At 48.3% G+C, this 13087-nt stretch overlaps 1 protein-coding gene across 3 annotated transcripts in view; it reads right to left on the reverse strand.

Moving 5' to 3' along the window:
- CUL1 (cullin 1) overlaps positions 1 to 882 on the reverse strand; it is a 105007-nt gene extending 104125 nt beyond the window's left edge. The window contains exon 1 of one of the 3 annotated variants that reach the window (XM_059396201.1): positions 829 to 882. The gene's annotated coding sequence lies outside the window, so the exon portion shown is untranslated. Of the gene's footprint in view, positions 1 to 328; positions 511 to 615; positions 770 to 828 lie in introns of those variants that run through there. The other 2 variants (XM_059396200.1, XM_059396199.1) reach the window with 2 other exon arrangements.
- Positions 883 to 13087: the final 12205 nt, after the last annotated feature.

A 13087-nucleotide genomic window follows, 5' to 3' on the forward strand; every position in this document is an offset into this window, starting at 1 on the left:
TTTTTTTTTTTTTTCTCCCCCCGAGTGCGTAGTCCAGGCCTGGCCGCTCCAAGCCCGCGTCCGGGGCCGCGGCCCAGCCAGGCCCGAGCCGGCCGGGGTGACTCAGGGCCGGGCCCCGCTCGCTCCCCTCCCAACCCAGCGTCCTCCGCCCACGAGTCCCCCGGCCCGGCCGCCATTCCGCCTCGCTGCGGCTCGCCTCGGCGGCTCAGGCCTCGCCGGGCGCCTGGGCTCGGCCGCCGCGGCCCCAGTCACTGCGACACCGCGGCTCCGACCCGGGCCTGCGCCGCCGCCGCCGCCTGCCCTCGGCCCCCGCGCCGCCGCCACTCACCCGCATTTCTCTGGTGCCTAAAGGGCTCTGGCGACGTCTCCCCCGGGTCGCTGAGCCCGGGCGCCGGTTAAATCCCCGTCCCGCCAAGGTCTGGCTGCGTCCCTCAGCCGCCGGGGCCGCCCCGCCTGGAGCTGCGTGCGACACGGCTCCCGCCTCCTCCTCCTCCCCTGCCCGCCCGCCGGCCCTCCGCCCGCCGGCCCTCCTCCCGCCGCCGCCGCCGCCGCCGGCACCACGCAACCTCCGCCCTCTCGCCTTTCCTCCTCGGCTCCCCGCCCTCCCGGCCTCACCGGCTCCGGCTACCGTGGGGGAGACGCTGGTGGGGGAGGGCCGGAACGCACCGCCATCGGCGTCCGGGGCGGGGGAGCCGGGAAACCGTCGCCGCCATCTCCCCACAAGCCCGAGGCGCGGGAGGGGCCCGGAAACCTCCCGCCCGGCGCGGCCCCGGCCCCGGGGTCGCCCCCCGCACCGGCCGAGGCTCCGCGAGCGGGGCGTGTTTCTACCTGAAAGCCCGCGGCCCCTGCCCCTGAGCGCCCGCGCCAGCCGCGGCCGGGCGCGCCGGGTCCTCCTCCGGGTTTTAGAGCCTTCCCTCGCCTTCGGGAGCCTGCGAAGACCCGGCTTCCCGCCACTTCGGACCTAGCGAGGAGGGGGTCACCTTTTTAGGTTGGGGGCACCAGCCTCTGGAGAAACTGCCCCAAAACACCCTGAAAGAGAGGGTCTTGCCCCTCCCCCCGTCCCTGTCCGGGGCGCGCACACCCCGCACACCGGGAGCCAACGTGGAACACGACCCCGAGCGCGCCGCGTGGAAAAGCCGCCCGCAGCATCCCCGACGGGGCCGAGGAGCGAGGCAGGGACCGGCCAGCGGCCCCGAAAACCAGGCACAGACTTCCAAGAAAAACGTGTAGTGGGTTCTCGAGCCCCTTTGCACCTGCAGGCCGTAGCAGTCCGTACCGGGAAGCCGGAGCTTACCGGTCGGTGTGTGTCTCCCTTTAAAACCGTTTCCAAAGGGAAACCCAGCCAGGCTTACCTGGGTAAACTCTTCAACTCTTTTTTGGCAGATAACGAAGAATCACTTTAGCATTAATCTTCGTAGAGACAAATCAAGAAGACAAGGATTGACATGCGTGGATGGTAGGAGAGGGCTAAAATGTTTTCCCCTGTAACCTCTGGTGGTTAATGACATTCACTTGAAATTAACTGTCACTTGGGTACTTGAAATACTCTAAATACTCATTTCGGCAGCACAGACGGCCACTGGGCTTCCTAGAGTGACAGAGGGTGGGGAAAGCAGGAACTTGCCCCGCACTCAGTGAGGGGTTCCCGCTTTTAATACCGTGGCTCCCAGCACACCAGGAGGCTGGCCAATTCCGGGAACAAGCGAGGAAGGATTGCCAATGATCCTATCTGGGCAACAGATGTGGCCAATGTAACTTCCTGTTTTGCTTCAAACCAAAACAGGACCGAGATTCTAGTAGGCTCTTGGGGTAGAAATCCTAGGCCCAGAGCAGAAAGCTGTCCCCAGAGTCCACAGTTTACCCTGAGTAACCTGGGTTTCCCTTAGAAGAAACATCCCACTGGCAGTATGCGGTTCCTTCGATTGAAATGTGGTGGTTTATAACACCTAAGTGCCTTTAGAAGTATTGCATTTCGCCGAAGTGTGTAATCTCAGCCTGTGCAAGGGGTTAACAATTCTTGGTTTATATCCCAAACTTATAAATAACCTTGTTGAAAGAACACTTACATATACTTAACAACTTTTTGTGGGCACAGGGTAAGACTGAAGGTAAAAATGGAAGGCTTCTCCCCGTGGATGATGTTTTCCACTATATATGGCTTCATTTATATCTTCATTTCTTCGCCATTGCTGGAACCTGAGCTTTCCTCCGACAACGGTCTGTCTCCTCTTCCCTAACCGGTGTTCTTCAGCGTTACCATTCAATACGGTCTCCTTGTCTGCGACCTCCCGCGGCTAATATACCAGCTGAGCGGGCTTACTGTTTGTTTATCCATTCTTTGTTTTTCTTTGATAGAAAGAAGTATTTCATGCGTCTATGCTACCCACTCCCTGCCTCAGTCCTGGTTGTTAACTGCCTTCTGTCCTTTACTCTCCACCCATCTGCCTCATCCTTCTCAGCAGCTGGACTATCCCATTGGCTTTCCCGCCACTTCGCAACCAGCCTGCACCTTTCCCACTTCTACTCTGGGCAGGTAACCTAGCCTTAGACCTAACGGAGCAAGGGCATCTCGTCTCTTTCAGCTCCAGAAAAATCCTTCCTCCATCTTTCTCCGCCACCTCAGCAAAACTGATGTCCCTCTCTCAGAGGACACAGAGTTTGGAGGGACGATTACCTGGATAGAGGTTAGAATCAAAATCCAAAATAGTCTCAGACTAGAATATTAGGGCAAAGCCAGTGAAATAAAATAGAACTTAACGAGTCTAAAGCAATATGATGAAGTTCAAAAAGCCCCAGTTTTAGATTTAGGCAGACTCTCATTTATATTCCGACTCAAACGATCTTCTCCTCCAGTTAAGTCAACTGTTAAATGCGGATAAAAATACCTACCTCTTAAGGTTGTTGGGAAGGATAATTCCTTTATGAACCCAGCATAATTCCTAAAACCCTAGGTATAAGTTAGCCTCTCTTTCCTTGTCTTCCATAAAGTGTGTCCCATTTTCCAAGTCCCAGGGGCCTGAAAACTGAAAATTCTGACATGTTTACCTTATACCCCAGAGCCGGTCAGCATCCTAGAGAAATCCTCTGTGTTATTGGGCTCGGCCTATGAGGGCAGACATTTTCATAATCATACCCATCTTCCAGCGAAGAATCCTAGGACTCAGACAGTAGACACTTTGCTCCAAATCACTGAGCGTGGTCAGTTGGCATAACCTGATCCAGTGACTCCCAGGTCCACACTAAGGATAGATTCCCACACCTATATTGTCCCTTTCACCTTCTAAATGGTTTTTCTGGTTCTGATCTCTTGACTATCCTTCTAGCCTACATGGTGACTGACTACAGAGGGTTCTTTCCTAGCTGATGCCCACCCCCACCATTGTTCATAGGGTTTGGTCCAAGTTCTGACGGGGCATTTATTTAAGGTTTACCATAATCTTGTCCTAACTTACTTTTCCAAGTTTATTTCTAGCCTCCTCCCAAAAGGAAGCCCCAGCTTCACCCAGTCTTGTTGGGCCTCCCATTGGCTCACAAATACCAGTCTTAAATCACTGTTTATGAGAGCTCACTTCCTCCCTTAGCAGAAATAGTTCCCTCTTCCTTTCATACATTTGCAAACCCTGCTTTCTTTTTGAGATCCAGCTCACATCCCCTTTCAGGAAGCCTACGCTGCACCTTCTATCTCGGCTTTTCTGATCTCTTCCTAATTGTCAACTTATCACATATGCCTTTAAACTGGATAGTCTGTGCCTTGGGTCATGCCGTAATTCCTAAAGTTCACCAGGCCCCTCAGCATTCTGCCTGAAGAACACTGATCAAATGAAGGAGTACTGTTGTACTGTTGTTTACTGATCAAATGAAGGAGTACTGTGTCACTTGACTGGCGCTAGGAGCTATTATTTCTAAGACACGAGTAAGAAACAGAGCCATCCGGTGAAAAACAAATTCATTTAATGGGATAGTTCCCAAACCTGTCTTTGCTTCAGAATCACCCGAGGACTTGAATACTGATTTCAGGGCTCATTCCAGATCTACTGGGTCAAAATTGGGTGGGCAGGAACAGAGAGGGAACTTGAAACTGCCAGAGTTTATATCTTAGCTTTACTAATTACTGGGTAACATTAAGCAAGTTACTTAACCTCTCTGTGCTTCAGTTTCTTCGTCCAGGAAAAGAGGGTGATAATTATACTTTATATGAGGTTGTTGGGAATTAAATGCTTAATAAACATAATCTATGATGATGATGATGATGATGATGATGATGATAATGATGATGAAGGAATTATCCAGGGTTAGTCTGGTGACCTGAGTTTTGGGAAACACTGATTTAATAATGAATCACTCCTTCCTCTGCTAAAGTTTCGAATGTTATGACCTTAAAACTTGGTATCAGCGGTATGACATATTACCATAAGTCTTACTTGTCTTGACAAGGTGTTTTTTTTTTTAATTTATTTATTCATTTAACAGAGAGGGAGAGTATAAGCAGGGAGAGCAGCAGGCAGAGTCGGGGAGCCAGGAGCCCGATGTGGGACTTGACCCCAAGACCCTGGAATCACCCCCTGAGCCAAAGGCAGCCGCTTAACGAACTGAGCCACCCAGGCATCCCAACAAGGTGTTTTTTAAGGAAGAGGAGCCAAATGAACAGTTTTCAGTTAAATTTGTTTATTGAATCCATGTCACGCACTGTACATTATGTGTGATTTTTGGAAAAACTAATTCCTCTTAGAAAACAGCGACACTGCTGTAACTACACAACTAATTTAACCAGCTTAGTATTCAAAGGAAGCAGGAAAGAGATGAAATAATATCATAATTCCTTCCACTTAGGACAATGAGTCAAATTCTTTTTAAAGAGGCAGACTTTTAAATTCTTTGCTTTCATTCTTTAGAAAAAATTTTAAAACTCGTTTTGGTCCACCAGATGCCAAATCAACAATATTTTAATGATACTAAAGGTAAGTGTAGATAAATTGGGAAGCAGAGATTTGCTTCCTGAAGTGGCAAACCTAGTAAGTCTGATTGAGAACCCTGGATGTGTAGCCCCATCTTTTCAACATGGCCTACATCAACAAATACACAAAAACCTTGTTTTGATTACCTGTAATTCACCAAGGATTTGTAGTATCCTCTCTTTAAAGACTTAAATAGTTCTGGGAGAGTAACAGGGTTTGAGAGTCATTCAGAGGTCAGGACTAACTAGTTCAATCAGATTGCTTTCTTTCTAACACAGGTCCATAGCACCTCAAGAATGAAAAGTTTGGGGCAAATCAGTTTCAGGAGGAACACAAGCTCCTCATGGCAGGCTGGGGGCCTTGGGTCCAGAACTTTTGGGAAGAGTTTCTGTAAGTAAAGAATAGAATGAGGAAAGAAAATGGAAGTGTTTAAACATCCTCTCTGTCCAATTTCAGATTTTACATATTAAGAAGTCCTAGGCCTCTGGTTTTGGAGACCCGTAATATAGGAAATATTATTGTAAGATAGTCATGAGTTAGGAAAGTCTTCAAGGTCGGACTTGGGAGACCTGACCACCATTGTAACATTCTGTTAGGTTGGATCATATTAAATGACAACTCCTTTTCAAATGATCCAACCTAATCTCTACGAGAATTATTCGGAGTTCCAAAAAAACGGTCCCCGATCACTTCTTCCAGGAAACTTTCTGTGATCAGCCCCATTCCCACATGTGTATGTGGGTCCCCAGAGGTGCCCCTCTTTTGTGACTCCTTTTATACCACACACTGACTGTTATGAAAGGGTTTGTTAATATTGCATTATAATATTTCCTTTTCTCCATCTCCTACTCCCTCACAGGCTGTGAGCTCCTTGAATTCAGACACTGGGTCTTTTATTACCTTATCTCTAATACTTATCCTAGTGCCTGGCTTACAACATACCCAGAGAATGGTTGGAACCCAACTCACAGTTAGGGTGGTTTAATGTCTGAAACCCAATCGTGTGACCTCCCTGCTCAAAGAAACAATTCTCTGTGTCCTACCCTAAGAATGACAAACACTTCATTCCTAATATTTAAACACGCTCTACACTTTGGCTTCCACAGATTGATGGATATTTATACATATCTTCTACATATCACGCCAAATCCAAACAGGGCTGCCATAAATGCTCAGAAGGCTCCATGCATTTCTCCATGTAACTACACCTTCCCATTCAACTGCATTTCCCAAATACAGTCCACCCCCCTGGGCCTACCTTAAACACAATCCCTGCAGATAACTTTTCCGGCTCCTCTGCCCGATGGTGAATTCCACCCCTCCCTCACACTGGGTAAGCTTCTTGAGGCCATTCTTAACCAAATTTGTGTCCCTGTAGGACTATATCAGTCAAGATTCTTCCAAGAAACAGAACCAACAGCATGTATATATAGAGAAATCTACATTCCGATGGGAGAAATGGGAGAGAGAGATCATAAGGAATTGCCTCATGTGATTATAGAGGCTGACAAGTCCCAAATCTGCAGGGTGGGCCAGCACGCTGGAGACATGAGAAGAACAGACGCTGCAGTCCAGGTCTGAAGGCCTCTGCTGGCTGAACTGCCTCTTGTGCTGGGAAGGTTAGTCTTGGTGCTAGACAGGTCTTCAACTGATTGGATGAGGCCCACCCACACTCCAGCGAGCACTCTGCTTTACTCAAAGTCCATTAATTGAAGTGTTAATTTTATCCAAAAAACACGCTCACAGAAGCTTCTAGAGTAATGTTTAATTAAATATCAGGGCACCATGGCCCAGCCAAGTTGACAAATGAAAGTAATGTTTCTAAGCCCTGAACATGGTATCCTGGACACAGCAAAGGGCACTTCATTTCTTTAGAAAGTAGCTTATCCTCATTGCCTCTAGTTTCTTACCTCCTGGGCCCTTCTCAGGCCACTTTGACCCAACTGTCTAGTTCAACAGTTTCTCCTCTGCATATGGTACTCCTCCAGCCTGCTGTCCCATCTTGAAACTAGTCATTCTTTGGCTCCCAACCCCCAACCCTATCCAATAACTCTTTGTCCAGCTCCCTTCCACCCACCACTTAAATGTGAGTTCCTGAAGGTTTTATTCTTGGGGATCTTTTCTTGCTACATTCTCTTTTTTGAGAGATTTTGTCATTCCCATGGCTTCGGTTGTCACCTACAACAAATTATCACCTCCAGCTCGATCCGGGATACATCTAGGTTTATGATACCTGATGTTTATAGTTTGGGGGAAGGGCATTCTCTCCATCCCAGGAAAGGGAGTTGGGGTGGAAGAAGGTTAACAGTCTCAGTGTTAATCAATGGCAGCTACAACCCCCTGCTTCTGAAACGTTCGCCAACACATAGGGCTACAGGAGTGTAGAGTCGGCCGCCCCCTCCACCCCCACCGGGAGCTTAGAAGGGCTCAAGCATGGGAGGAGCCCTGAAGCTAAAACTTCACGACCTTCCAGAGTGTCCATCTCCATCTCCGTGTCCAGCCCCAACTTTGCCAGGTCCGTTATTCCAGCTGTTTGCAGATGCCTCTGCTGGAATGTCCCTCCTCTGTGAAATCCTCTGGCTCCAAACAAAGCCCACTCTTCTTTCTCCTCCCCCTGACCCATCCTGTAGTTCCTTTGTGGTTTTTTTGGTTTTTTTTTTTTTTTTTTTTTTTTTTTTTGCCTCCGGGATTGGCAGCACCACCCACCCAGCCTTTCAAGGGTGATGACTCAGGCTTTTTTTTTTTTTTTTTTTTTTTAACCTCTACCCTCCTTTTCACCACCACCTCTACTTGCTCATAAATTGTATCAACTTGAGCCCTGGGCCAGCTTTCATCTAGAGGGCAGCAGTGGCTTCCCTGCTGGTCTCCCTGCCTCCTGTCTCTTTTCTAATTCATCCTCACATAGCCATGGAATTATCTTTTTTTTTTTTTTTAAGATTTAGTTTTGGAAAGGGAGAGTGGGGGAGGGGGAGAGGGAGAGAGAGTTCCAAGCAGACTCCACACCAAGTGCTGAACCCGACACGTGGCTCGATCTCTTGACCCCAAGATCACGACCTGAACTGAAAACCAAGAGTCGGTGCTGAACCGACTGTGCCAGCCAGTGCCCCTGGAATTATCTTTCTGAAATAGGCTAATGACCCCCTCAAGAAGCAAGACAGCATGGCATCTGGAGCTAGACGCCCTAGGTTTAAATCTTGGCTCCACCACTTATTCGCTGTTTGATCTTGTAGAAATAATTTCATGAGTCTGCACCTTCCCACCTGTAAAATGGGCACAGTTCACACCTCATGGGGATGGTTTCAAGAAATAAGTTACGGCACCCCATGGCGTTGGATATCTGACATCTAGTAAACATCTGCTGTACTCTGGTCATTACTGTGTAGCGCTCCTGTGAAAAGCATTCAGTGATTTCACATTCCGTAAGAAGACACTCAATAATAACCTTCACAGCCTAACCTCCGTCTCCCTTCCCTGCTTCCACTCCCCTCACGGGTCTCCTCCTGGATCTTGCCGTACAACCACACTCGAGGACTCGGCAGATCTCCCCAGGAAGCTTAGGGACTGCTGTCAGTGTTCTTTGTCGGGAATGTCCTTCTTTCCTTTTTTTCCTGAAGAAGTCTCAATCACTCCCCAGGTCCCTGATTTCCTGCCACCTTCTTTATGAAGCTTCCTCAGCCTCTTCTCTACCCTGTCTGCATCCTGATGCTTTTGCATAAACATTGGCCAAAAGTCCTCTGAAAAAGTCTCTCTTACCCTGAACTTTCTTTTTTGATTGCCAACAATGGGGTTTAAGCTTCTGAGCCACAATTCTTGTATTCTCCTATGTAATGTCAGGTGTATAAAGTATATGTTGGATTATTCCAAGTTTTTGTTGGCATACATTGGAGAGAACATTCTAGTCATGAATGATGAAGTGCGTTTTCCAGGTCATACTACATTTGTGCCAGGAAAAACTATAGCCCATCAACACCATTTGTTTATGATCTATTTGAAAGAACAGCTGTAGTATTTAGATAACATGTACAGAGAATTTAAGAAATTCTAGCGACCTGAGAGCTTGGTTTTCTTGATCTGTAAGGTTGGTTGCTTTTTGACTCAATATTCACTCCAGGGACAAAGAAAAGATGCTAAAGAGACTGAGGGTTAGAGTCCTTAAAAAAACAGATAACCAATGATATGATATGATATATGATACGATATGATATGATACTGCTATTTTCTGGGGGAAATTACTCCCTACCCATTAATTTTTTTTCTGGGGAATGGCAAGTGAGCAGAACTTTTTTGAATGTGCATGATCTCTCTGACCATTTTTTTAATTTAGACTTGGAATCTGGTTAGAGAATTCCTGGCTAGTTCTGCTGGCAGAGTGAGTCCAGAAGCCAAATTCTCCTTGTGCAGGAAATGCTACAGTTTAGTTTTGCTGATAATGTCCCAGAAACTTAAGTCAGTCTCATCAGCCACTGTCCCATCTCAGCAGTGACAAGGCCATTGACAGGCTTTTGGCTCTTCTGTGGATGCCATCCGCATTCAAGTGCGCCTCTGTGAGCTTCAGTGGTTAGTCAAGGGGAAATTCCATGACGGAACAAGAATTGCAAACATCCCCCTGGAATAACTTGGTAGCAGAGCAAGGAACACAGGAAGATGGGAAACCAGCAACTCAATACCCAAAACAGATACTCAAACTTTCCTCCCATTCGGCAAGTCCGTCCATCTCTCCCATTCTTTTATCAATAATATTTCTTTTATTTGTCCTTCCTTCTGAAGCCTTAACCTTTTAGTCAAAACTTTAGAACTTGGTGAATATCCAGCGATCTGTCCTCCTAGCTGTTAAAAGATCGCTGACTTGTGTGCCTTTAAATTAGGAAATGCTACTCACGACTGTGCGAATGGACTTATCATTCCCCCCAACTACCAGCAAGTTCTCCTGGAAGAACCTGGCAGTGGGATAAAATAGACTTGGAACCACAGACCCTTAAGTTTTCCTGATAGAATTAGATCAGTAGATGTGAAGAGTGGATGTAAAACTCTGATGGCCAAAATAAACTGAGGTTTTTTGTTTTTTTTTTTTTAATCCCAGGGTATCCACAGTTTTGAAAAATAGAGTAGAGCATTGCATGCAATGTGTTTCTTGAGTAAGCACTTCCTGAACCACTTGCTACCTGACCTACTTTCTCCCCCTGCAGCCGAAATGCTCTGCTGTAGTTGAGACCTGGGAGGTAGGGGTGGCTCTTACCTGGGGCGGGATCAGAGTGGGGTCAATTCCACCAAATGAGCAAGGCCATGGGAAGGAGCAAGGAGAAGAAGCCCACCGCAAAGAGACAGACTCGGGAGTCCCGGCCTGGGCTAAGACAGGGGGCCCAAGAGAGAAAGCTCCCAGGAGGGGCCCCATAGCTCCTTCCTCCTGTTTCCCCTCTGGCACCGCCCCCAGGAGCAGATGGGCATCTCCCATCACGCCCCTGGCCAAATAGCCCTCTTCCTCCGGATGCCCAGAGTTCCCACCTGCCAAGGTTCTCGGCACCTCTTCCCCTATTTAACATTTCATAGCCTTACCCTGACTGGGAGCCGGGCTCTATCCACATTGCACTCAGTTGCACAATTCGGGCCCCACCCACCTTTCCAGGCCCGGGTCCCACTCGGCTCCGCCCATTCACCGTGAGCCGCGCGGGGCTCCGCACTGTGCGAACCCTCTTGTACTTCCCTTCCTTCTGGCCTTTGCTTGTTCTGCCTTGGAGGCTCTTCATAGTTCTGGGTCCATCTGTTGCAATCTTACTTGCCTCTCAAATCCCAGTTTACTGGTCACCTCCTCAGACGTCTCCGATCCCCTTGGCTGAAACTGATCTTCTCCTTCCTGTTCTCGCCCTTCGCTTGCGCCTCGTAGACGTGGATTCTGGTAGTTCGCGTTCTGGCCGCACTCGACTCCAGTTAATCTGGTCTTCCTCTTTCATCCTCTTAATCTGCTCTTCCAAGTTTTGAATTTTGTTGATGCCCACTTTGCTGTGCTTTTTGGTGTCAGGTCTAAACCCATGCACCTAGCCCTTGATCCCAGACAGTTTCTTAACGTCTCCTGGTTTTACGTTTCACGTTCAACTGTGGGATCCATTTAGAGTTAATTTCTGTATGAGGTGTGAGGTTTAGGTTTATTTTTTGGTCTATGCATAGCCAGTGCTTCAGGACCATTTGAACTGGGGTGCCTGGGTGGCTCAGTCGGTTATTTAAGCCTCTACCTTTGGCTCAGGTCATGATTCCAGGGTCCTGGGGATCGAGTCCCACGTTGGGCTCCCTGCTCAGTGGGGAGCCTGCTTCTCCCTCTCCCACTGCTGCCTCCCTTTCTTGTGCTTCCGCATGTGCTCTCTCTCTTTCTCTGTGCCAAATGAGTAAATAGAATCTTAAAAAAAATGAGTTGAACTATTTGTGTGCTTGTATTTCTGGGTCCTCTATTGTGTTCTATTGAGCTATATGTCCAGATTCTAGGTGCCTTCAGGGCCCAGTATAGGTCTTCTTTTTTTTTGCTGGCTTTGATCTCTCATCCTGCAAAGAGTGGCGGCCCAGAGTAGACGTGCAATACGTTTTTGTGGAAAGAGTGAGTCAATAATAAGTGCTTTATAAGTGTGAGTTAAAGTACTTCTGAATTAATTCTTAAAATTTTGAGAATCAAAAGAGGTCAGACTTCTGTGTTCCTTCAGAACCTGGCAATAACCTGCTGATAACCTTTCAGAAGGCCTCTTGACACAGAAATTTGAGTCCTTGTGCTGCACACTCGAGAGGCCTCTTACCCTTGCCAGCATCTAGACTCCCTCTGCAGATTCTCCCTCTCCCACCCCACTGCATGCTAACGGCACAGAGCTGCCTATGACCTGGAGTGCCACACACTCAGCAGCAGCCTCCTCTGCCAGCCCCCCTCCCCACAACATACACACACACACACATACACCCCTTGCACCCTGAAGTCTTTCTGCCCTTCCCTGCACGCTCTCGGACTCTCACCCCATGCCCACACCACCAGCTGCTGATTACCTGCTCCCTGCTCTCCCAGATACAGTCTGGAAGATAGCCAGTCGCCTGCCCAGCAACGAGACCAGTTCCAGGCTGGCCAAACTGGTAAACCCCCCTGCCATCCAGCGGTCGGAATCACACCTTCTCCAGTAGGATCCGAATGCTTTCCAAGTTTGTCCTGCCTTGGGTCCTCTCCCTTCTGCTGGGGCAGCAGAGAGAGTTTCCTTCTGTCTTATAGCCTCCCTTTCATTGTAATGAAGAATTCTTTATATTCAGCCTCCCTGGTTAACCGTGTGGCTTCTGTCTCCTGAGTGGACCCAGACTGCACGCTCGCTTGGCCACTACCCTCGGCCATCAGGGCCCCTTCTCTATCTAGGCAGCAATGCTCCAAAGCTCAACTCTGGGAGCTGTCACTTTACATATTGGTATGAATTCAGTCAGCCTGTTATGGTGGGAAGCTCCAGGACTTTGACATAAAAGCCCAAAGTTTAAGTCTGGCTGCTACTTTGTACTCATTGAGCGATACTCAACGTGACGAGGCCATCTTGGTCAAGTCACCTTATCCTCTGCACCTTCCCAGAAGAGACTGGGATGATCCCACTTCACAGTTTTGCTGTACTGATGAGCTACAGATGACAGGGTTCGTTCCTTGTGATGTTCCAGGCAGCTAGTCATCATTTTCATTTAACCATAAGACAAAATAAAAATCTTAAAAAAAAAAAAAAAGGTGGGGGGCATCTGGGTGGCTCAGTGGTTAAGCCTCTGCCTTCAGCTCAGGTCATGATCTCAGGGTCCTGGGATCAAGTCCCGTGTCGGGCTCCCTGCTCAGCAGAGAACCTGCTTCCTCCTCTCTCTCTCTCTCTGCCTACTTGTGATCTCTGTCAGATAAATAAATAAAATCTTCTAAAAAAAAAAAAAAAGGCAGCACCTGGGTGGCTCAGTGGGTTAAGGCCTCTGCCTTCGGCTCAGGTCATGATCTCAGAGTCCTCGGATCGAGCCCCGAATCGGGCTCTTGCTCAGCAGGGAGCCTGCTTCCCTCTCTCTCTTTGCCTGCTTCTCTGCTTACTTGTGATCTGTCTGTCAAATAAATAAAAATATTAAAAAAAAAAACAAAAACAAAAACATAAGACAAACCA

Source organism: Mustela nigripes, chromosome 4 (assembly GCF_022355385.1).
Source record: "Mustela nigripes isolate SB6536 chromosome 4, MUSNIG.SB6536, whole genome shotgun sequence".
NCBI classification, from domain to species: domain Eukaryota; kingdom Metazoa; phylum Chordata; class Mammalia; order Carnivora; family Mustelidae; genus Mustela; species Mustela nigripes.